We start from the raw sequence: 26,084 nt of genomic DNA, 5'->3' as shown, positions 1-26,084 counted from the left end.
TTTTTCTTATGCTTCTTACTTTTCGAAGCATGCCCCGAAGTCGACTTGGACGCCGACCTCGACCTGGATCCAGACTTCCTCCTTCCTCTTTTTTCCTTCTTCTTCATCCGAGCGATGAAGAGCTTCGCTTCTCTCTCCTTGAGAGCCTTCGAGCTCATCTTGCGGCAGCTGGAACAACCACCCACATCGTGGTTGGATGAAAGGCACCAAACACAGTCCTCGTGTGGGTCGGTAATAGACATGTGCTTGCCACATTCTCGACAGGGCTTGAAACCCGACTTCCTTGTCGACATTTTCGAAGAAAGACAGAAAATTCTCAGAATATACACAAAGTAACAGGTAAAGCTACTAGTAACGATTCCCGAAATCCGTTGGCGTCGTCGGCGCGGAAAAAAGGGAACTGACGTCATCACGCCGACGAGGTCTTCTTATGGAGCCGGTGACGTCAGTGGAGTCGCGAGCGGAGCCGTGTCTCTGTGACGTCGTCTTCGACCCCATCGGCATGGACTGCTACAAAAGTTTCCGAATGTTGCTGGCGCAGGGGATATTGACAAGGTGAGGAATCCACTGGCAGATGTATCCATCAGAACACGTCATACTGTAACCATCTCTTGTAAAGTGTTCAATGTGATGACAAAGGATTTATGTGTTATGAGACCAAGGTTAATAATCCTGTGTCATAATTGTTTTTCTACCTCCAATCTACCAATGTATGATCTGATTTTGTATGCTATACTTGCCATGCGTGCATTAATAAAAAGAGTTATAAAAAAAATTCTCCCACTCAGCGGTCACTACCAAGAACAGATCCCCTTGGGCTAAGAGGCTGATGGAATTAAGATTTGACCCCCAACTCACTCTCAACTCATACTAACAACCGTCACACATGGGAGGGGCCCACATATTGATGTACCCCGAGTGTCGATTACCTCGCCATGTAACTGGCCCACCATACGGACCTACCGGGCTCATACTGACCAGAGCCACAACGGTGTTCCATAGGAGCATCAAATACAATTAACAACTATCAACAATAGTGGGGCTTTGTGCTGTGACTTGCGCCCAATGGTGCACTGATGTTCCTGTTTTAATTTCCTAGCTCAAAAATGTCTTGACTGTTACAAATTTTAGCAGGACTGTGCAGCAATCCAGTCGGTTTGGGACAGGCCTGCTCATGGGCTAGAGAGTCCCAACTACACGAAGAGTGGGGAAATGCGCCCTTGCGCATTTCTAAGGTTGGTTGGAAGGTGGGTTGGGGATGCGATTTTTGGTTCTTGTTTGTTTTATCTGCGTACCTCTTCTTTCTTTCTCTCCTGCTCTCTCTCACTCTTCACTGGATCTCTTCTCAACCAATAATATGCAGAGTGATGGCGGACTATTGCAATAAACTCAAAGGAGGCAACATTCTCCTTCAGGAGACCCGGCTACAATCCATAGTTGACGCAAAAAGTTTTCAGTACTTGGGTCGCAGACACTGGCTGCTCACCTGCTCCGCAAAAAAAGAACGAAGTTATAACTCTAATTTAAAAAAGTGCAGATATTTCAGTTATATCACAGACTCGCGACAAGGAGGATAGATGGCTCATTTCTAAAGTAAAATAAACAAAAAGAGTGCAAGATTTTTTTTTTGTTAACATATATGCACCTAGTGACAATGCCCTTACTTGCTGGAAAGACCTAGAAAAACATCTCTCGGAACTCCCAGACAACTTAGGTGGGTGGAGACTTCAACCTCCAAATGGATGGGAACCTGGACAGGATCTCAGCACATAAATGTATAGGCAATAATCTTTTACAAATAGATAAAAGTCTGCTAGAACAACAATAATTTAGTAGACATATGGCAATTATACAACCCCAAAAGATCCGACTATACCTTCTACTCAGCACCGCATCACTCTTTTTGAGGATAGTCCATATTCTAGTGAGCAAATCCCTACATCCCCTACTATAAGATGGGACGCCCCCAAAGCCACCCTAGAGGCACGTTGATCCAGCTCATGTCCGCCACCTGAATATGCTACAGACGGAGATCCGTTCACTAAACTCACAGCTTAGGCACACAAAAGGGTCAGCGATCCTAAACAAACTCTGATCTCTACAATACAAATACAACCAAATCCTTAGTCAGAGAGTGTGTAAAATGGATTGATGTAGTGAACACCGGGAAACTATGCAATACCAACCTTGGCCAATTATTTAAGGTATACTAAAAACCAAAATATCATAGCAGCAATAAAAACATCAACGGTGTGATCACGTCGCCAATCCCAGGTATTCTTGATACCTTCAAATCTTTTTACTCCAACCTCTACAATTCTTAATACCCCGCTTGTTCCTCTGCAATTAATGATTATCTGGAATCCTGCCACCTCCCTAAGCTATCACAGCACGACTCCCTCGCCATTAATACACCTATCTCTGAAGGTGAAATCAGAGCTGAAATACAGACTCTTAAAACCGGTAAAGGCACATTTTATAAGACCTTTAGCGGCAAGATCTCGGGTCCTCTTCACGCTGTCTTCAACCAGTATGCCTCCTCTGGGTGCATTACTGGCTCAGCAACTGAAGCTACAATTGCGGTAATCCCAAAAGAAGGGAAGGACCCACTAAACATTAAAAACTACAGACCGATCTCACTCATAAACTACCATTCAAGAAATTGGGAGATATTCACTAGAGGCCAGATACTCCCTAACCAAAGATAAAACAGGTTTTCTCCCTAAACGTCCACTGTACATCATCGGTAATCGGCGACCTCAGTCTACGTTGGTAGCAGAAAGCTATCAAGTATCGGGTCATTTGGTTTAGCTCAGACCAGAAACACTTTGTTGATATCAATGAGCAGAAAACACTCACTAAAATCAAAGAACTCTTTTACACCTGATCCCCGAAGAACATCACTTGGTGGGGACATGTGGATACCATCAAGATGATGATGATCGCTCCACTGATTAATTTTGCTTCAAGTATGCTCCCGGTCACACTCTTCCCCTCCTTTAAATCAGTATATAAAGCCATTTCTGACTTCCTGTGGAAAGACAAGAAACAGAGAATCTCCCTGAAAACTCTGAAGAAGAACAAAGTCTCTGGCAATACAAACCTTCCGGATTACCCCCGTTATCAAAAGGCATTTCTGATTTCACAGGGTGCGTGGTGGCTACAATCACAAGAGGGCTTTTCTCTCCCTTGGTTTGCCATAGAATCTGAGTTAACCTACCCTATACCTCTCTACTCCTCCCTCACAATACACAATCGGTCAAAACTTCCCTTAGAACTCTCCAGATGTAACGTATTGGATACCGGTGCCTCTCTCCTACTAATGTACAAACAATTAGATCATCGAGCATATGGTGCCACAAGAGCCTCTCTATGGCATAACCGTGCAAACAAACTAGAGGGAAAAACAGTCTACTGGGAAACATGGGCTCGAAAAGGTATTAAATTGATAAATGACCTAGGCTCATGTGCAAACCCCATCCCATTCTCATCACTGCAGGGGAGTTTCGATCTTCCACACATAGAGTTCTATAGACTCCTGAGATTGAAAGGCGCATTGAGCAGGTTGAAGCCTCCACACCACCCAGACCTACCAGGAACCCTCGAGAAACTTAGAAAGCGGGCCATACCGCTTCACATGTATTCAAACTCCTGGACACATCCAACACATTTTCAGTGTGACTCTTTACCCGTAAAGGGAGACCGCACATACAATCAACACGCCAAGCGGATTTCACAGACAAAGTATGGGGTAATATTTGTCAGTCCCCCTTTTCTGGGAAAATCACACCAGCTCTTGCATAGTCAAGGTTCGTCAATTAACAACACTTACTGGACACCCTCCAGATGGCATAAACTGGAGTTTAGAGATTCAGACTTATACTGGAGATGCAAGGAAGGCACTACCTACAACACGTGTTCCTTACATGTATAAAGTCTCACCCACTATGGTCAAGAATACAGTCACTGATACAGAAAATCTCAGGGTCAGCAATAGAAATTGACTTCTTAACGACAGCACTGGGCATCCACGCTAATCCCCTTTCCTCTGAAAGTACTGGAAATACTGCACTACTAGTGGATCTCCTCATCTCACTGGGGACTAAGACTATACTCACAGACTGGAAAACACCAACCCCAAGCTCTTTTGACAAATGGTGGTACTTACCGGGGAGCAGACAATATACTATACTGCAAAATACACACCCCGCCAGACCCAGATGTCTGGGGGATGCCCTAGGAAAATGCCTACAAGAAAAGTAAACCACCCTGAAATTGCTCTAAATCTACTCTAAGGATTCATAAAGGCCTCTCTCCCCTCTAGAAGGGCATGTACACTTGAATGATGGTACCCCCAGTGTTAAGTGCAAGCCCAACCCAGTATAGCCACCCTTCTCCTCAATCCTCTCCTCCCCTGCCTCTGTTTCTTCCACTTCAATCTAGCTTTCCCTATATTCCTATCTCTCTTCTCCCACAAGCTACTCAATTTGCCATGTTGCACTCCTGTTGAACCAGACTTCATAGTACACCTTCCCAGCATCTTTTACAGCACACTAAATACAGATCTTGGTACATCTCATTGGGTCTCCCACCATACTTGCTTAAGAATGCTAATCAATGCTGTTTATCCTTCTAGACGTATTGTAACAGGAATGTATGGTATACTGTTGTTACTTTCTTTGCCTTTTTTATATGAAAATAAAAATTTGCAACCAAATAAATATACAAATATCAAAATTTTAAATGTAACGGAAAGGTTGGAGAATTTCAAAATGTAGGGCCTTATTTAGAGATCAGCGGATATGATATTCTAACAAAAAGTGTGTTAATGTACTTTTCGCTTTGTCATCCTCACAGGTTGCTGCCCACCAGAAGCAGGAGATCTGGCTGACCATCACTCGGGCTGTTTGTTCTGTGGGGGTCTAAAAGCGCCGGATCCGCAACTGCCAGAAGAGGTGGCAGGACCTTCGGGGGCTGGACCCGGAGGATAGCTAGAGTCCAGCTGAAGCTGTCACCTCCACGCAGGAGGGGCGGACACCGGACCCTGACTCCCCACATGCTCCGGATACTGGCGGTGGTCTTCCCGGACCTGGATAGGCAGCTGAAGGCCAGACAGCAGCAGGAAGGGGGTAAGTCCATGCCTGATCTGTGTACTATGTCTGACATGCTAATAGCAGTCTTTTGGCCTGGTCACACTTTCACATTACGTAGGTCTTGTAGTCCAATACTCAGGTCCCTCATTTGTGTGATGCACCCTCCTCATCTGTTCCACAGGTGTTGCCCCTTCAGTCTGTTGCTTGTGTCACTAGGGCACTGTGTCCCTGCAGTCAGCTATGCTTCAGCTACCGGTCAGCATCTGTTCCCGTGACTCTGTTGTGTGTTTCATGGGTGGGTCAATTGTTTACACAATGCCTGAGATCTGACATGTGATCTGTGTGTGCCCTTGAGATGTGTACCAATAGCTGGTCTGACTCGCAACATGTGGCTGGGGTATTCCAAACAAACCCATGCAGCAGGGGACTCAGGAGTATGTATATCAAGTATGTCACACTTGCTTAGCCACCTGACTACTGTCCAGGGCCAAACACTGTTTCACGTAGACCTGGCCAGTCATGCCTCCTCAAGGGCATTTTGAAACACTATGTAATCCCACTCCTGTGTATGAAATTGCAGGTTGTGCTTAGTGACATGTGCCCTCAGGTGTCTGCCTCTGTGTCATTAGGGTGTGGCTTGTTGTTATGTACAACTGGGGTGTCCATGATTCAGAGGGTCAGCATGACATCTGAGATGTGACTGTGAGAGACAGGACCCGTGAGACATATAGGTGTGTGATCATCTGACAGCGCACAATGGTGTATGCAACTGTGTCCTTCATGCAGCTGGGTTACATGCATGGCAGACTGTGATGTGTTAATGTACAGGGAGTTGTGTTTGCAGAGACTTATATGTATGATTTGCATTATGTGGGGTCTTCTGGGTCCTGGATATGTTGTTTGCATGGGATGGGCAAGTGCGCCGGTCATCTGCAGAGTTAGCTTTACCCCTGAGCTAGGATTGTGAGTCAGTGCATATTGTTGTTGTCTGGATGCCCTGCCCGTGACAGGAGACAGTGTTGACTGACTTTCAGGGCATCCCAGGGCCATGGCATTGAACTTGCTATGAGTGATCCTGCATTGTGTTCAAGTGTGCACCATGCACCCCATTGTGGCATTGCCCATCAGGACATGAGTACATCATATTGTGTGTTGCTGGCATGCATCACAAGCATGTGAAATGAGTCTCTGCCCATCCCTTCATCCGGACACCTGTACTGAGTCAGTAGCAAGAGATGTGCTGTGTGTATAGTGACATACTCCTACATGTTCACTTGCATGTACAACTAATGTGTGGGTGGTGCATGTTGGCACATTGGGGTGTTAGCATCCAACATGCAACGGACATATGTGTGAAAGTCAAGGAGGGATATGTGTGCCATGGTTGATGTTGAGAATGACAATTGTTTTATTCTAAACAGTGTTGGCACTTTGAGCTGTGTTCAGCTGATGATGCCAGGGCTTGCCCTGTGATGTGATGTACTCACTGTGGTGTGTGCAGTCGGTGCAGGTGACTGATGTTGTTCTCTTACTTCCTATTCCTAGCCAGATACATCCATGGCCACAGGAGTGGACAGCTCCACGGACCAGGAGGATCCACAGAGCCTTACTGGGACAGAAGGAGAGTAGTCGGTGGACCCAGTGGCACGGAGGGCGAGTGGTGCCACACAGAGGAGTCGTCAGCATCATCACCCCCAGCTGAGGGCCACAGCAGCTTTGAGGATGACTCCCTTGTGGAGGCGGGTGTCAGCAGCCACCAAACCCCAGCTAGTGAGGCTGTCCCTGCCACTACCACCACCACCACCACCCTTCCATCGGCTCCCATCCCATAGGTCCCTGTGGGCTCCCGTGTTCGTGAGCATGTCTCCTTTGTGCCAGGCACCGCACCCCCTGCCCCTGTGTCCCCTGCTGCCCTGAGTGAGGAGTCTGTGGACTTACTTAGACAGATCCATGTAGGGCAGACGTCGATTCTGAAGGTCCTCCATGCACACACAGGTCTGTTGACACAACTGGTGTCATTCATGGAGGGCATTTTCTCGGGCATGTCTGCCCTACAGAGGACCAAACAGTCCGTGGCCTCCTCCATGACGGCAGCAGTGTCCCTCCTCCAACAGTCCCGCACCCCTCCTACCCCTGCACCACCCACGATTCCTAGTACCCTACCTGTCCCAAGCACAGAAACCCCCAAACCAAGGTCTAGATGTGCACACAAGCAAGTGCAGGGGACTGATACCGCACTCACAGGGGCTGGTTTGCAGACACACACAGTCATCCACATCCACTCCACAGTCCTCTGAGACCTCTCCCTCCCAGCCCCCTTCCCTTGCCTCACCTGCAACCCCATCTCCCCAGAAGCTCTTCCTCTGTGTCCTTGGCCTCTTCCCCACTGACCCAGCAGATCCTGATTACAAGGGGAAGAGGAAGTCCCCACACACAGAGGGGAGTGCCCGTCACACCCGGACACCCTCCCCTAGGCGCAGTCAGACAGAGACCCCCACCCGCAAGTCCCCCCGGCGCCAGAAGAGCAAGACCCCCCCCCCGCCACCACGCAGCTCCAAGGCAAAGTCTCCGTCCTCCATCCCCCAGGCCACCACTCCAGAGGTTCCCCCGCCAGTCCCTGCCCCGGGTTCCCCCACCCACAGATACACCATCCCCAAAATGCTAAGGCCATCCCCCCCTAGCACTTGCTCATTTTGTTTGAACAGACGTTTAACTTTTAATATGCTGAATAAAGCTTTTTTCTTTATCCCTGTGAACTAGATTTAGCTGTACATTATGTTGATGATGTTTAACATGCCCTTGCACCTGTGATGCTTTGTTTACAAAGTTGAATACTGATGTGTTGCTGTGAGGTACTCCCTGTGGTACATGAGATATGTATCCTATTCTGGTGGGTATCCATGTCATCCTTTGCAGCTACCTGGGTGTGTCTGGATCAACTATTTGTGGACATCTCTCTTTGAGCATTTCATTTGCATGGTCACATCTCTGGCTTGCACCCATGCACATATGATGTGCTTCCCATTGTCCAATTTGTCACTTCCACAGACTTTGTGCTCATCAACACTGGACCTACAGGTGTGGGCATCATTGGTATAGGAGCAACTGGGTCCTCTGTGCAACTTGCTAGACATATGTTTTGGGTATGTGCAGATGACTTAGGGGAGACTCACATACCCAGGCTGTTGTGACCAGAGCATTCATTTTGTGGTAACTGATGGCTGACTGACCAAGTGTTCTGCAGACATGAGTGAGACTTGCGGTTAATATGTTTGGCACAGCTGGGCTTCCACAGGAGTTGGGTCCCCTAAAGTAAGTGTGTTGTCCAGTGACATGGCCTGGGCCCATGGTGTGCGTTGTATGAGCATGTGTGTGTGTCCACATACCTGTTCATACACAGTGTTCCCTTGATATGTTCCTGTTGTTGATGCTTGCCGAGTGGTACTGGGTTCATCCCACTACTTTTCCAATTGGCTACCAGATGTGTGGGTGCATGACACACTACAGTTAATTGGTGTATCATCATTGGGATTTGTCAGTTCTGAGTGGTGATGATGTTGTCAGACACATATGGGACACAGTCAGGGTTCCTCAAGGCACCTGTTTATTTGTTAAATCATGTAGTTGTCCCTAGGTGGTAGTTTTCAGGGATTGAGACATTTGTATGTGTGTGTGACTGCTCCCACTTGTCGGGTTCATGGCTGCGATGCTGGCTGGTGTCAGCATGTGTGCCTTGTGGTTCTCCTTGGCTTCTGCATTGTCCTGGGACTGTGGCAGGGATTCTGAAGGTTACGTGAGCTTTGAGGTCATGGCCATGTACCGCATACTGTGCAGTATGTCTGTCATTCCCCAGGGTTGTAAACTGTCCTTGTGTGATGTGTCTGTGCACCTTAGTTCCTCCCAACATTCCTGTGTTTGTCATGGGTGCATGTGCAATGTCACCTATCCATGTGGGCTTCACAGATGCACATTGTTGCAGTTCAGGGTGTGTGGTGTTGAGGGTGGACTGATGTGAATGTTTGCATGGATGGTCCCCTAGCTTCTGTTTGTCCATGGATGAGGGGCCATGCTGAGTGATTTGTGTTTGTGTATGTGTGATGTACGTTTTTGGCACAGGACACATGTCTGGGTTTTCCAGTTTGTATGACATCTGCCTTTGTCATCACAGTGGAGGTGTCATGCATGCTTATGTCACCCCAATGTCTGGTCCCAGGGGGTAGTTCTGTTGTGTGTCAGTCTCTTGCTGTGTTAGTTGGTTTACATTCCAGCTTGTGTCACATGTGTCTGTTGTGCTCCCTCTCATCTCCCAATGCCTGATTGCCCACTGAGGGTATCCCAATGATGGTTTACTTTTGTATGGCACTGTGTTCACATCTGTGTCACTGTGGGTCTGCCCTCCTCATGTGTTGTGTAGTTGCCTGGGGATACTGTGACACACACACATGCTGTGTCAGATGTGAAGTGTGAGTTTGCCTGTTTGTGTTTGTGCATCTGCACCAGTGCATTAGTATTGCTGTTGTGGGCCTTTGTCTGGATGCTGTTTCTGTGATTTTGCCTGCTGTCCCTGTGAGTCATATCACATCATTGTGCACATTCATCCTGGTAGTTAGGTGCCATTGCTGACATGGAATGTGAGTTTGTGAGCTGACACCTACAGTCTACACATGTTGTTTTGATTGGTGTGTTTATTTTCGAGATGTGTGCATGCTTGGTGATGGTCACTTCTGCTCTTGTGTTATTGTACACTGTATGCATTGTCAGCCCCCATGTGTGGTGCTTGTCTGCACATGGCCGAGAGTGTGTTATGTTTTCACAGCACTGTTAGCCTCACCACATCTCTGGGTGTATGGGACACAACCACTAGTTTGCCCCAGAAGTGTTTAATTTGTTGGGAGCAGGGATCATACATGCTGTTTGTTATTTGCAGCTTTGACCATGATGACACTTACCTTTTGGTCACTGTGATGAGGGGGGGGTTTAGTCCCCATCACGACAATGCTCAACATCTGCTGTATTTTGGAAGCCCACTTAACTTCTGTTCTACACAGTGAGGGGGTGTTCTTTTTACATTGCCACAGTGCTATGGTGATGCTTGCCTTGTGTAGGTCACACTCATGTGTTGGTCACATGTGCTGTTACTTACATTGTATGTTCGTAGCCATAATCACTGTTGTGGGCATTTGTCACAGACTACACACTGTTGACATGATGTTAGGGGGGAATGTATTTTGCTGACATACCTGATGTTGGAGTATGCTGGATGTGTTGCGCATCACCCATCCTATGGCTGGGGGTGGCAGGGGTGATGGGCAACATAGTCCCTATGGCTGGGGGTGGCAGGGGTGATGGGCAACATAGTCCCTATGGCTGGGGGTGGCAGTAGTGATGGGCAACATAAGCCCTATGGGTGGGGGTGGCAGGGGTGATGGGCAACAGGTCCCCTGTGAGTGGGGGTGGTAGGCAATGTTTCCTCTAATTTTTTTTCTCTGTGTGCGGCAGTGGAGGGTCTCTGTGCGCTGCAACCTTGGCTATGTGCGCCAGGAACCAGACCGTGTGCGTGTGCAGCGCCAAATGTCACTCCAAACGTTTACTTTAAAAAGTGAAAAGATGGTGAATTTTTACACATACAGCGCCACGTTAAGGGTCTTGAGGTCGGTTTGCAAATTGGATAAACACTCCATGACATGAATTGGTTACACAAGCAAGTACACTTCAGGTTTAGAAAAGCACAAGACTCCAAGGGGCATATTATCAAGAACGGCGTTCAAATTATCACCGCTTTAGCGGCAGGAAACTGCCGCTAAAGCGGCGATAATGGGCTTGATAATATGCCCTTGAGAATTCCAATAGAAGCCCATGTTCTGGTGTGAACCTGGGCTTCTATTGGAATGCTCAAAGGCATAATATCAAGCCATTATCGCCAGTTTCCTGCTGCTAAAGCGGCGATAATTTTAACGCCATTCTTGATAATATGCCCCCAACGGTGGTACCATCATAAGATTTTACCAAAGATTCTTAACTGGAGCACTGTTCATTGGGTGGGGAAATGTTGCCCCTTTTGTTACTTGCAGTTTATAAGTTTAAATCCTAATATAGAACAGTAAGCTATTAACTATCAAAGAGCTGCTTTTCCATTCATTGCAATGGCAGAAAACCTGCGACAGACCACCCGAATGGAAGAGTAATATAGCTTTTGATTGCAAGAACGAAAGGGTGTTTTTGAACAGTAAATAGAAAAATTCAGCCTGAAATTTAAAAATCGGCATCAAGAGGAACAACCTTCAATCATGTTTTATTCCCAGATAAGTTTATACAAAACACAGAACAGAACAAGGCACAGTAGGGCAGCCGATTCAAGGGAGTTCCTCAAATACTAAAATAGATGCCTAAATAACAGCCAACCTCTAAACATCTCAAACCACAAAGTGACTAGCTAGAATCCCATGACCTCTTCCTCAGATTCCCTCACTGCCACTCTCCAACAGTACCCCTCATCTTTACGTAGCCCCTCTCTCATATGCATTTCATTTGTTATATAGCGCTACTCATATCAGTGTAGTGTGTGTCAGTACTTTACACCACGCACACATTATACAGAGACAATGAATTATACAAGTATGTAAATCAGTCTACAGGGAATGTCACATAAGCCAATGAGGATTACAAGGTGTAGGAATCACATGTCATCCATACTGGTGGGCAGTATATTTTAAGAGGGTTTGGTCTGGGGAAACACAACCTTAGGATTTAAAGAGTATTCCATGGGGGTCAGCTTTACTGATAAAAATGTATATCTGCCCAAACATACTCATTTTAGCAACATCAGAATAATGAAAGACTGGGGAAGTTCTAACTATATCACAAAACAAAAAAAAAACAAGTTCTAAGTATACCATTCATGTTTGTCTGCAGCTCTTTGATGACAGTTCATTGGTCACGGTCCTATGTTAGGATTGTAACTTCTGAACTGCAAGTAACACAAGGATCTCTGTGACAAAGGCAGTAACCCACTGAGCTATCCACATAAAGTACAGTTCATCTGACAGACAAATGATTGCTCTCCAGCAGGACCACCAGTGTTATCTTGGCATTTTGTACTGTCTTATTGTTGTCCTGCATCGGCCATGATAATGATAAAAACTGTTTAAATGAAGCACACACTGTGCAGATTTTAAAAAGAAACAAAATGTAGTAACACATTCTCGTACCTACTCCATTAGTCAAACTTTGTGTCACAGCCAGATGTGATAAGCCGCAGCAGGGGTCAGGAAAGGTAAATAGGAATAAATAAACTTCTTCTCTCATGCGCTGCATAGAAAAAGAAAAATCCACGCAGCAGAACAGTAGGCAAAGGTTACCAGTGCCAAAGAAAGGATTTGTCGCCTTTCGCCATGTGGAGATGAAGGGGTGAAAAAATAAACAAAGCCTTGTTACCATGTAAATGGTCTTTTAAAGACCTGTGAAGTACTCAGGTGCGGCAACGATAATCTCTAAAACTGTCTGTGTGCGCCCGGGAAGCTGTCTCGTCCCGGGCTGACACATATGAGGGGGGGTTGCAGCACTTTGAGCCCCATGGCGTCTCGCGCATGCCTTCAAGCCCTCACTGCAAGGGACAAGGCTCCTGTTGGCTGGAACCGGGCCTGGTGGGGAAGAGTGTGGGCTTTTGTTTAAGTATTTATGTTAATCACAGCTCGTGAAGGGGCTGTGATTAACATGAATACTTAAAAGCCCACAATCTGCCCCGCAGGTGCCGACAGCCGCAAGCCCCCAAGCCCGCCTTACCTTCACTCCCGAATCGCGTCGCTGCTTTAAAAAAGCGAGCGGTGCGATTCACTCCCGGGATGTCGTGGGCGCTGGCCATCGGGCAGTGCGCGCTCACGTTAATAGAGGTGCGCGCGCGCGCGCACCTTAACGGGAACAGTGGTGGCAGGGGTGATGGGCAACATAGTCCCTGTGGCTGGAGGTGGCAGTAGTGATGGGCAACATACGCCCTATGGGTGGGGGTGGCAGTAGTGATGGGCAACATAAGCCCTATGGGTGGGGGTGGCAGGGGTGATGGGCAACAGGTCCCCTGTGAGTGGGGTTGGCAGGGGTGATGGACAACATAAGCCCTATGGCTGGGCGTGGCAGTAGTGATGGGCAACATACGCCCTATGGGTGGGGGTGGCAGTAGTGATGGGCAACATAAGCCCTATGGGTGGGGGTGGCAGTAGTGATGGGCAACATAAGCCCTATGGGTGGGGGTGGCAGGGGTGAAGGGCAACATAAGCCCTATGGCTGGGAGTGGCAGGGGTGCTGGGCAACAGGTCCCCTGTGAGTGGGGGTGGCAGGGGTGATGGGCAACATAAGCCCTATGGGTAGGGGTGTTAGTGGTGCTGGCCATGCAACCCTATGGTGGGCTGTTGTTAGTGGCCAGGATGTGGATCCCCTGTGTGTGTGTGTGTGCTATTTTGCGGGTACGTGTCGTTTGTTTATGTTGTAGGTGTCTAACTTACCGCCTGCGCCGTCAGTTCCTGAGCCGGTCATAGATGTAGAGTACTGGTATGACCTGCGCGATGGGATTCATGATGTGTTTGTGTCATACACGCTGCTTGTTGCCCCGTCTCATACACGCTGCAAGCTGGTCCGTCTCGTAGCCGTGTATTGAGTTGTGGCTTTTGTTTAAGTATTTATGTTAATCACAGCTCGTGAAGGGGCTGTGATTAACATGAATACTTAAAAGCCCACAATCTGCCCCGCAGGTGCCGACAGCCGCAAGCCCGCCTTACCTTCACTCCCGAATCGCGTCGCTGCTTTAAAAAAGCGAGTGGTGCGATTCACTCCCGGGATGTCGTGGGCGCTGGCCATCGGGCAGTGCGCGCTCACGTTAATAGAGGTGCGCGCGCGCGCGCACCTTAACGGGAACAGTGGTGGCAGGGGTGATGGGCAACATAGTCCCTATGGCTGGAGGTGGCAGTAGTGATGGGCAACATACGCCCTATGGGTGGGGGTGGCAGTAGTGATGGGCAACATAAGCCCTATGGGTGGGGGTGGCAGGGGTGATGGGCAACAGGTCCCCTGTGAGTGGGGTTGGCAGGGGTGATGGACAACATAAGCCCTATGGCTGGGCGTGGCAGTAGTGATGGGCAACATACGCCCTATGGGTGGGGGTGGCAGTAGTGATGGGCAACATAAGCCCTATGGGTGGGGGTGGCAGTAGTGATGGGCAACATAAGCCCTATGGGTGGGGGTGGCAGGGGTGAAGGGCAACATAAGCCCTATGGCTGGGAGTGGCAGGGGTGCTGGGCAACAGGTCCCCTGTGAGTGGGGGTGGCAGGGGTGATGGGCAACATAAGCCCTATGGGTAGGGGTGTTAGTGGTGCTGGCCATGCAACCCCTATGGTGGGCTGTTGTTAGTGGCCAGGATGTGGATCCCCTGTGTGTGTGTGTGTGCTATTTTGCGGGTACGTGTCGTTTGTTTATGTTGTAGGTGTCTAACTTACCGCCTGCGCCGTCAGTTCCTGAGCCGGTCATAGATGTAGAGTACTGGTATGACCTGCGCGATGGGATTCATGATGTGTTTGTGTCATACACGCTGCTTGTTGCCCCGTCTCATACACGCTGCAAGCTGGTCCGTCTCGTAGCCGTGTATTGAGTTGTGGCGCGAATCGTAGCGGATATGCTTGTTTTCCGGATGCTGTGACGTCCCGTACGTGGCGAACCGTCCGGCGCGTAGGAAGTACGCATCATACTTGTCATGCTGGAAACTGCTATGGATACTGCTTCCGGGCGACTCGGTTCAGCGTTAGGAGTTATGGCTCGGACGGAGAATGGAGCTTGAATCACAGCCTATGTGTTGGTCGGGTTTTTGGCAGTTATGCGCATCGTACTTACTCTACAGGACCGACCGGCTCCGGGTATGTGTTGGTCGCACGGTAAGGCTACGGACAGCTGTCCGACCGGCTATCGGAATCGGCCCCTCTGTGTTTGAAAATACAACTTTTACAAAGTGGGTATTTTCTTGCCTAACCATCCAGTGTGCCTCTGCTAAGTTTGTGTATTGCATGTCTGGCTTTTGGATGACAGGGGCTGGAGAGGGGCTGTGGCTCCAGAAGTCTGATGAGTCAGGGCTGGGCTGAATAGGCCTGGTCTGCATTTGGAGTGGTGGGAGGAGTAGCACCTTCACCTGAATAGGGCTGTGCCTGCCTTCCACAATGACGGCTCCGCACCCCTGTGGTGTGAATGAAGACAGGGCTCACACTGACAATGGAGGTTGTTGTGCACGTGCAAAGTACCCCACAGAACTGGTTTTGGCTGGGTACAGATACTCTCTGCCTTCAGAGAACAAAGGATTTTTGGGTATAAAAAGAGGGGCCCAGACCCCACTATTTTTAGATCACTTCTGGGAAATCAAGAGGAACCCTTGCCAAGGAGAAGAGCCGGATAAGCTGAGGAGGAATACTGCCCCTGTGCTGTTTGCTGTCTGGGGTTGTCCTGCAGTGGCTGCTTGCTGCCAAGGAAAGGAGAAGGAATTTGCTTTGTCACCTACTTAAAGAAAATATCTCCAAGGGCTTGAAACTGAGCTTGCCTACTGTTCTGAAGTCTCAGGAACACAAAAACTTCACCCCTTCAGTCTCTCTGCATCTGGACCTGCTGTTTCAACTGCTACAGAAGGTAATTGCAACACCGACACCGGCGAGCGACGCCATAACCTGCACTGAAGCCCTGGGTACCGCTTGTGAAAAGCACGATGCACTGCCCCGACTTGCACCGTAGGCCCGACATCTGCTGACGCCGTGCCGCATCGACTCCGAAACCGTCATCGAGGCCACTGCCTGCACCGGAGCCGAGGACACCGCTTGTGACGTCCACGACGCACCGTCCCGACTTGCACCGCAGCCCTGACTTCAGCAACGCCGATGTTTTATCAACGCAGAGCCTATCCTCGACGTGGGTGACTCCCGAATCCATCGACATCGTACCGTCGCAAGGAACCGACGCCTCACAGCCATTCATGACGTCACCTTCCCGACAAAGTAGGGAACCGAAGTCTCACCTCCCCTGCGCTGCAGTAAGGAACAGAGGCATCATCTCCCCTGGGGTCGTAAGGAATCGACGCCGCAGGCACCAACGAAGCATCACCTCCCCGACGCGGAGCACCGTCTTTGCTTTCATCAATTCTAAGGTACTGTTCTTTGTGGGTCTGCTTGACTCCGGGCCCTATGCCGCGCACCTCGCGGTTGGTGCCATACTTTGGGATTTTCATCTGTCACGGTGTCGTTATAACTCCAGGTGGAGTTATTTGTTGCTACAAGCTTTATTTGAGTGAATAACCTATTTTTAAGGATATCTTGATAACTGTATTGGCGATTTTTTTTCGTTTGGTTTGACTTGGATAAAGATTACTTATTTTTCTAAACTGGCATGGTGTCCATTTGTAGTGTTTTCGCTGTATTACTGTATGTGTTAACAAATGCTTTACACACTGCCTCGGAGATAAGCCTGTCTGCTCGTGCCAAGCTACCAAGGGGGTGAGGAAGGGTTATTTTAGGAGTGTATCCCCCTTACCCTGACTAGAAGCAAGGGTCCCTATTTGGACACCCACTGGTTCTTTTCTTTGTTCTCTTCATTTGACAGACACTAACTGTGTCTTATCAGGAACAGTAACCCCAATTGTTTGGATTTGCATACAAGAGTTCAACAGTGTTGTGCTCAGTAAGCTTGTAGGCACGAACCTTGTGTAAGAACATGGAGTGTGGGATTAACCATCATTCTGTGTTCCATGTTACCTGCGAGCATCCCAGTGAAGTCAGTTACAAATGATAGCTACACTTCTGTTAGAAATAATATCCACTCAATAAACATTCTAACGTACCCCGGTCCATGGTGCCGTCATTTCGGAAGTACAAGAATTGGCGACGAGTGAGCCAGCCATTCCCTGCAATGTTGTGACGCAGCTTTGAACCCAGCAGTGTTGAACACCGAAACTGGAAGTGTTGTGGTGGTCTACATGGATGACTTGCTGAGGTTGCTCATCGTGGCTGATTTACTGCTGTGCTGGAGTTTTGAGAACCCGCCTTAGTTTGAACACAGGTTTCGAGTCAGTTGGGCGAGTCAGGAGCAAAGTGCCTGGTCTTGCGCGCACTGCAATAGCAGCATCTTGGAGGAATGTGCTCTACTGCAACGACGCCTACCTGCTGACATCATCGGCGTCATCGCCATTTTGAACAGGGAAGTTGTTGGAGTCAATTACAACGTCGCGCACGCTTATACATAAATACAGCCGGGAGCACGCCGTATAGACACAGAAACTAGCACTTGGATCGAGCGTTTGGACGGTGTCACGCGGCACTACTATTGTTGTTAAAACAGACGGTTGATTATGCTGCATGTTTCCAATCATTTCAGTCAATCCAGCGTGTTGTCGGTGACTGGCACACCGCTATGATCATGCTATGAGCATCTGGTTGATTGGCACACCTTATAATTGATTATTGGATGCATCTATTGATCACCCTTCATGTCAATTTGGCTGGTTATAAGTAATTGTGCTGCATCCTACTTTTGTGATGTGCACACCTATTCCTATTTGCATATTACTGACTGCAATACAGGACTTCCTTTGAACTTATTAAGGTGGTGCTATTATTTTTGTTACCTGCGTTGTCGTATACTCAGTATTATTATGTACCTGGTCTACAACAATTGACTCTGGTTGAAATGAAGGAATTTGTGTAAGCGTGTATAAGGCATCTACACTGGTACACATTATTTGTGTCACAAGATTCTCTGCATGGTTTGTAAAGGTGCTATTTTTAGGTTTTCTTTAAAGTGTTCTACAACCTTATTTCATCATGCAAACACAGAGTAACATTGATGCGCCCCCTCTTTTTCTAGCTCAACCTGTTTTTTTTTTGCTGCATATTTATATAGCGCGAACTCGACCCGAAGGTATTGGAGCGCTTTACATGAGCACCGTATTTACATTACGCATTCAGGCACAGGGAGATTAAGTGATTTGCCCAGAATCACAGGATGCGGACACGACCTCGAGGCTCGAACTCTGGTTTCCAGCACCAAAGTCGGCAGTTTAAGCCGACGGACCACATCCTCTCCCTGGTCAAGTAAGTGTGGAGTGGGAGGACAGTATAGAGATGTTTGAGACGGGATGAGCAGGAATTTAGTGCTGCGGGAAAGAAAGCTTCAGTTTTGAACACTAGGGAAGGTCTGCGTGTTTTTAAATAACTCTACAGAACCTAATGGGGACCACATTGAAGATGTGCATATTGAGGCTAAGAAACATTTTGACCACAGGTTTGCGAAGAAAGTAATGTTGTGATGAATAGATATAAATTCTATACATGTCCTCAAGCCAAGAATGAAACTATTGATGAATTTGTGGCAAAGCTTAGACATGAGGGAGATGAAGAAAAAGGAAAGTGTCAAATGTGTCCAAAAGTGAGTCGGATGTGTGTGTGTGTGTGTGTGGGGGGGGGGGGGGATTAAATCCAGTAGCACTTTTGGGAAACATAAGCAATTTAACAAAACACGTCACTGTTGTGGGAGCAAATTTCATACTGCGCATTGTAGGAAATGTGTAGCAATGAGTAAGGAGTACAGAAAGTTCAGTCGTAGGGGCCACTTTGTGTCTGTTAGTAAACAAGGTAGTAAATTTAAAGTGGCTACTGTAGATGAGGAGTGTGGTGCAAAAGAGTGTGGTGCGAAAATCAGTGATGATCGTATTCTTTGCGTGGAAGGCACCAGCGTGACGAAAGGCAAGTGGACAAGACTCAGGGAAGTATTTGTGATCAATGGCATAAGTGTTGAGCTCATGATAGATTGTGCCGTCATTTCAGGGGTACAAGAAACAGCTATGATTATTTTAATGCATACGGAAATAGCCCCAGGAATACAGGAAATATATACAGGTGCTGGCTCACTGAGGTTTAGTGAGTGGCTTCATTTCCGGTGTGTGACCCACAAGTCAGTCTCCGAGTGTTTCCGTAGTTGAACTGGCTCCTGAAAAAATCTAGGTCAAGTTCGAAGGCTCCCCATTCTGGTGCTCGTGCTCAGAGGAAGCAGCTTATGTGGGTCCATTGCAGCAGAACTTAAGGTGTGGAGTTGCTGCCAAGTTTTCTTGCAGCACTACTTCTCCCGGTGGCTTATGACATATGCAGGTGGGCCACAGTCGGGCTGGAAAACGGTCTTGGTTCTGTGTCAGCATCTCAGGCTTGAATAAACCACCTCACAGAAATCAGAAGCACGGCCCACCGACAGATCTGAGAAGAAAAGTGATTTTGAAGGGGTACCACAGATATCCTGAGAATTTGTACTCAAGGATACTCGAGGGCACATCTACGTAGATGTAAGGTCACATGGGGCAGTGGTTAAGGCACAGTGCAGTTTACAGCAGTAACAACAGATGTGTGGTTTAATTTTTTTGGCGCAGCGTGCCTTAGACACACCCCTGGGTGGATCACAAGTGGATCTGGACAATGGGGGTTACCTGAACTACATGCTAGTTACAACACCAAACTCGTTTAAGCCAGGAAGAAAGGCAGAGGAAACCTCAAAATCCAGTTGGGGTTCCTGGAGACAAACACTAAGTAGCATGGTCTCACCACAGTTTCCATGCAGCGCCACTCTCACTCTTGGTGTAGTCCTAGCTTCAGTTCCTAGGGCCAGTCCACTTCTCTGGACATCTTCACCTGAAGCTATGGTTGGGCTTCTCCTCTAGACCAACCCTGTCTGCATGGATACCTCTGGCACGCCTCTCACAACAGCTCAGTCAGACCCACAGTGCTTCCAGCAGATCACTGTAGACTTATTCAGGTGATGTCCCCTCACCAGAAGGTAAAGTTGGCTTTCGAAGACATCAGCCCAGTAACTCAGAGGATTCACCAACAAACACCCTGTGGGAGTCACCTACACTGTCAGGGAGAAGTCCTGGAACATTGAGCTGGAGTTTTAGTTCTTCTCTAATACTAGCCTCCAAACAAAGTTTGTATGTTACATGGGTGTTGTCCTAGAACTGGAGCGAGAAGGCCCTGCCACTTGGTGTATCCATTTTGAAATGTAATGAAAAATACATTTATAAAGCGCAGTACAGTTACCCGAAGGTGTCAAGGCACTAGCTCATCAGGTAAAAAAAGATATGCCGTGAGGTCTTAGTTCAGGGTCATAGGTTAAACAGCCATGTCTTTAGCGCTTTCCTGAAAACCAGTACGTGAGTTTCATCTTTTAACCTCTGAGTAGGAGAATTCCAGAGTCTGGTCGTACCGACCAGAAAGCTTCTGCTGCCCAGGAGTTTTTCTTGAACCTAGGAATCACCAAGTTGTGAGACTGAGTTGCTTTAAATGCTATGCATAGAGCCTTAAACTCAATGCGTCTCTTCACTGGTAGCAAGTGTAGTTCTTTTAGGGCAGCAGTGGCCGATTTATGCTTGGGGATATCCAACAAGGTGCGTGCAGCGGCATTTTGTACAATCTGTAGTTTAGTCAGGCATTTGGACCTAAGGTTTATAAAAAGACCATTATAGTAGTCGGCTCTGGACAAGACCAGAGCAGAGGTCACTAGCTTGCGTAGATTGACAGGGATGAAAACAAGGATTTTTCTCAGTCGTTAAAATGTGTAAAAGGATGCAGAAGTAACCTGGTTCACATGACCTTTGAATGTAAGCTTGGAATTAAAGGTGAATCCCAGGTTTTCTACTTTATTTGTAGGGGTGGGCAAAGGGCCCAGTTCCGATGGCCAAAGAGCTGGAGACCAGAAAGTGGTGTTGCTCCCAAAGAGTAAAACTTCAGTTTTGTTGGAATTTAACTTCAGACAGTTGGCGGCCATCCAGTCACCAACTTGACGGAGTCAGGTATAAAACTGTGATGCCATGTCAGAAGGCGCGCCTGTCACTGAAAGCACAATTTGGGTATCGTCAGCGTAGGAAATTGCCGAAAAACCCAGAGACCTAATCAACTGCGCCAGGGGGGGCAATGTAGATGTTAAACAGAGTGGGGCTCAATGATGGGGTACCCCACAAGGCAGTGTGAAATTGGGACATTTAAATTCAGAAAGGGCTACAAATTGTTCTCAGTCAGATAGAAAAGATCTAAGCGGAGGGGCGTGGCTAGCGACCAAGCAATATGGCCGCAGCCTAGGAGAGCTCCGTAGCCGAGGGAGCCCTTTTACAAAATCCGACCACTAATCCAGTAGCTGCACTTAACACGCTGGACGGAGCGTGAATCGGAACCTTGGAGGTTGGCATAGCGACTTTCCGGACCTCCGTGGGATCCGTAGCGGCAGACTTGTGAGTGACAGCGCCGGTCGGCCTGCACCTCCGGGAGAAGCCGGGGAGTCGCGTACTGCTTCTGCCGGCGGCCGCACACACATCAGTGGCGCGAAGAGTAGAAAGACGCGGGGGATCCTGGACCCCTGTGAACGCAGCGAGAGGAGATGCGGATGGCGCATTGATCGGTGATACCTCGTCAAAGTGACGGCTGGTGACTGGTGCTTCAGCGCTTGGTGCAGAAGGGAGAGGCGAAGTCGGCCAGTGCACCGGACGGGCCCTAGCTGGACTGACGCTCAGAGACCTTGGCAGGTACACGATTGGCTGCAGGAGCAGCTCTCTGAAGGGAGCAAGAACCGGAAGACTGCGTGTTAGGAGCCTGACACCTCCTGACAGAGTCTGGCCTTCACCTGACAAGACCAGGCCTCTCACCATCCGAGGCCTAGACCAGAGTGTGGCAGAGGAGGGCCCGGGAGTGGAGAGGCGACGCTGGATGCAGACGCCAGAGGCGCGTTCCTGCCAACCGGTGAGAGGGGGTTGGTGGCGGCGCGGGCTCCTGCGGTGTGGACTGACTCCTGAATAGAGCCCCTGGTTGAGCCCTGCGGTGCGGTCGGCCACACAAGTGATACCAAGAGTGGTGGGCCCTGGGCACGCATTGCCACAACAGTGTCTGTCCTGTAGGAGAGACGTGCGACGCGACTGGCCGGTGGGCAGACGGCTTGGAGGCAGCCCCCTAAGGCCCTGGGGGAAAGTGGCGGCTCGTCTAGCCGGCGGGGGCGCGCTCTACGACCCAAACACATCGACATTCCGGCACTAAGGGGGAAGGCGAGAAACCAGAAAGGCCGCACGAATTAGTGGAAAACGCGGCGGGCAGCGGTGAGTACTGCCTCCCCCCCTTTTCTGTTGGCCTGGCGGAGCCCCTCACCGGCAATTTCAGATGGGAGGACGAGGTCAGAGGGGTGGACTATCCGGCAAATTGGATAAATACGCATACACAAAAGACCAGGTGGAAACCTCGCGGGCAATGGAGTCCCAAGCAGAGGCTTCGGCGTCTCAGGGCCAGGAGTCCGTCACGTTGCTGGATGTCATGGCCGCCCTACAACACGTCCAGTCCTCCATCGGCACGATCTCTACGGACATATCCCTGATACGGCCAGACTTCTCAAAGCTGTCCCAGAGAATACATGAAGTGGAATCCACGACAAAGACACTGTCCACAGAAACAACAGAATTGCAACGGCAAGTACAGAAACTGGAGGATGATAATAAGTTAATATTGGCTAAGCTGGACGACCAAGAGGGGCGTTCCAGGCGCAATAACGTCCGAATCATTGGTGTGCCGGAAAATGTGGGAGGACCAGCTCTGGACCTCTATGTGGAGGATCTTATCAAAAACCACCTAAAGCCCCGCAGGTTGTCGCATTTCTTCTCCGTGGAGCGAGCCCATCGTGTACCGGGAGGGAGGCCGAGACCGGGTGCCCCGCCCACACCAATACTGGCACGATTTTTTAACTTCCGAGATCGAGACGCTATTCTACAGGCAGCTAGAGTAGCCCCGCCGATCCGCCTGGAAAACTACACAGTCACGCTCTATCCGGACTATACAGCAGCAGTGTCTAAACAGAGACGCGGTTTTTCGAAAGTCAAAAAGGAGCTGCGGGCCAAAGAACTCAAATATGCAATGTTAACCCCGGCGAAACTTAGAGTCGAAGTGGAAGGCAAGACTTGTTTTTTTGCCACCCCAGAGGACGCTAGAGATTGGCTGGAGGGATGGCGCCCGCGGCGAAATCAGGCAATCCGAAACCACAGCAACCACGTCGGCTGTACGACAAGACCAGGCTTAGATCAACCGGACGCAATGACAAAGGGGAGGGATCCTCAGTGCACCACTAACTCCTGATCGTGACATCCTTGTGGGACATGAAGTGGGACTTTTCCTGGCATCGGGCTGGCCAAAAACACGAAATGTCGTACGGATAATGCCAACACTGATGGCTTGCTTGGGCGATGGGTGCTGCAGGTGGAGTTGGTCGATACAGTAGCTACTTTACATCTGGTGGGCTTCCGAGGACTCATCCCTCATGTAAGTAACTGTTCTGGGGATGAATCACTCTGCTCAGTTGGGGAGGCGGGCGGTTTGGCGTCCGTCGGGCAGGGAGGAAGGGAGGGAAGCTGGGAGGGGGTGGGGGTCAGGGAGTTTGTGGTTTTACAGTTGGTTATATATTCATTTTTTGTTCATTTACAGTCACATTCATGTTCGCTAATGGGCAGCAGACACAGGGAAGAGTCACAGGTAACTGGGAGGGTGGGGGGTGTGATACTGGGTCCGACACTAGGAGCGCTCACTCCGCTGGGCTTACAGGTTGTTGACACTGATGACACAATTATCCCAGTATATGATATGTTACTAGTTTTGCCTACTGACAATGAGAGATAGAAGAGAAAAAACGCTCTCGGTGCTGACTTGGAATGTGAATGGGATGGGGGACAAAATCAAGCGTGGCTTAGTCCTCCAGTATCTGAAACGCCATGCTCCGGATGTAGTACTATTGCAGGAGACACATTTGGTGGGGAACAAGAGCAAGGCCCTAACGAGGTGGGGATACAAACTCCTGGTGCATGCTGATTACACTTCCGGGTCTAGGGGGACGTGTATCCTCGCAAAGAAAAGCCTCACCCTAATGGTGAAGCAAGGGTGGACAGATCCTAGGGGTAGGTTCGCAGTCCTAGAAGCGCAATGGGAGGGACAGCCACTAAACATTATCTCGGTGTACATACCGCCGGCGTTGGGAAAGGAAGCGCTAGCAGACCTGGGCAAGATACTAGTTGACCTCCCAGTGGGCCCCCTAATTCTGGGTGGAGATTTCAACCTGACTATGAACGACCTGACAGATTCCCGCATTGAGAGGGGGCTAAACCGAATGTACTAATGGGCGAATTTACGTCAGCAATGGGATTGACAGACATAGGGCGTTTCCTACAACCTGACGGAATCCAATACACATATTTTTCAGATGCCCACAAACGTTCGTCCCGAATCGACTATTTTCTGACATACACTACCCATGTTGGCAAGGTCCGTAACCCTCATGCCCTTCCGAGGGGCATTTCGAACCACTCCCCGGTCAGTATTGACTTTACTCATGGTGAAAAATGGCCTCAGGTCTCGTTCACCATTAACCCTTGGATTTTGAGAATCCCAGACATAAAAACAGAAATGCACACCCAGACCGTAAACTATTTTAAAGAAAATGTAGGATCGGTGGAGTCATCAGTAACTTTGTGGGAAGCATTTAAGGTGGTCCTAAAGGGGCAGGCACGTGCACTACAGGCTGGATACTCTAAAAATAGACACCAACAGATAGTGCAGTTAGAGAGTGAGCTTCAGCAACTGGAACTAGATAGCGTCACCACACCCAGAGATGCGGTCTTCCACCGCCTAGCCCTTAAAAGGGAGGAATACAGCCTAAAAACCAGGGAACAGGCGATGGCTAAAATACTTCATACCCGCCACAGAGTATACGAATTGGGGGATAGGGCGGGCAAGACCCTAGCATGGCTGGAGAAGCGGGACCAAGGGGACAGGTGGGTACCTAAACTTATTTTGAAAGATGGCACTCCCGTCATACACCCTCATGATATAGTGGAAGCCTTTGCAGATCATCTCGAAAGCATCTACTCCTCCTCCACGACCTACACAGCAGAAGACTCTCACCAGCTTCTCTTAGATAGTGATATACCTTCTCTCTCTGAGAGAGACAGAGACACCCTTGAGGAAGATTTATCAGATGAGGAGATCCAAAAGGCCATTGGCAGCATCCAATCCGGAAAAGCCATGGGACCAAATGGGTACCCATTGAGTTTCTATATCTGGTGGCATCCCAGGCGGCGCCGCATCTACGATCAATGTTTGAGGAAAGCTTTGAGCAAGGGGTTCTACCTGAGGACCAGAGATTAGCATCCATAGTGGTACTCCGCAAGCCAGGGAAACCGGCCGAAGTATGTAGCTCCTACAGACCAATATCTTTAGTGAACGTGGAGGCTAAGGTATTAGCGAAAATTCTGGCCTTGCGCTTGGTTGGTGTCATTTCCTCTTTGGTTCATCCGGACCAATCCGGCTTCATGCCGGGGAAGAACACAGCACTTAACATCCAACACCTTCACAACGTTCTGGCTCGGCGGGAAAACATGGAGGAGGATGCCGTAGTGTTGTCCTTGGACGCCACTATGGCGTTTGATTCAATCGAATGGCCATACGTGTTTGAAGTCCTAAACCGAATGGGCTTTGGACTGAAATTTAGGAGGTGGGTACGACTGCTCTACACCGACATAAAGGGCCAGGTGCGAGTTAATAATTGCACATCACAAATATTTACACTAGGAAGGGGCACCCGGCAGGGATGCCCCCTCTCATCGCTGATATTTGCCCTTATGCTGGAACCACTGGCTGCATGGGTGCGAAGAGACGTCATGATAAGGGGCTTATAATGGACGGATGACCACGACGACCGAATATCGCTATATGCGGATGATATTCTGCTATACCTTGCCTCTCCCTATATGTCTCTCCATGGGGTGTTAAATATTTTTACAAATTTCGGAAAATATTCCGGTTACGCCATAAACTGGAGTAAATCAGTGTTGTTTGTACTCAGGGTGTCAGTCCTGAGGCTCCCCAGAGGATGCAACGTAGAAGTAACCACAGTAGGGTTCAGATATCTTGGGATATATAT

At 48.9% G+C, this 26,084-nt stretch overlaps 1 protein-coding gene across 3 annotated transcripts in view; it reads right to left on the bottom strand.

Moving 5' to 3' along the window:
* Positions 1 to 26,084, bottom strand: part of CCDC181 (coiled-coil domain containing 181) — a 376,110-nt gene that overhangs the window by 294,681 nt on the left and 55,345 nt on the right. Inside the window, exon 1 of one of the 3 annotated variants that reach the window (XM_085622986.1) lies at positions 1,296 to 1,427. The exons of the other annotated variants lie outside the window; for them this stretch is intronic. The gene's annotated coding sequence lies outside the window, so the exon portion shown is untranslated. Of the gene's footprint in view, positions 1 to 1,295; positions 1,428 to 26,084 lie in introns of those variants that run through there. 3 annotated transcript variants of the gene reach the window in all.

The sequence above is a fragment of the Triturus cristatus genome, chromosome 8, assembly GCF_964204655.1.
Source record: "Triturus cristatus chromosome 8, aTriCri1.1, whole genome shotgun sequence".
Classification (NCBI taxonomy): Eukaryota; Metazoa; Chordata; class Amphibia; order Caudata; family Salamandridae; genus Triturus; species Triturus cristatus.
This window is presented reverse-complemented; position numbering and strand designations above follow the sequence as displayed.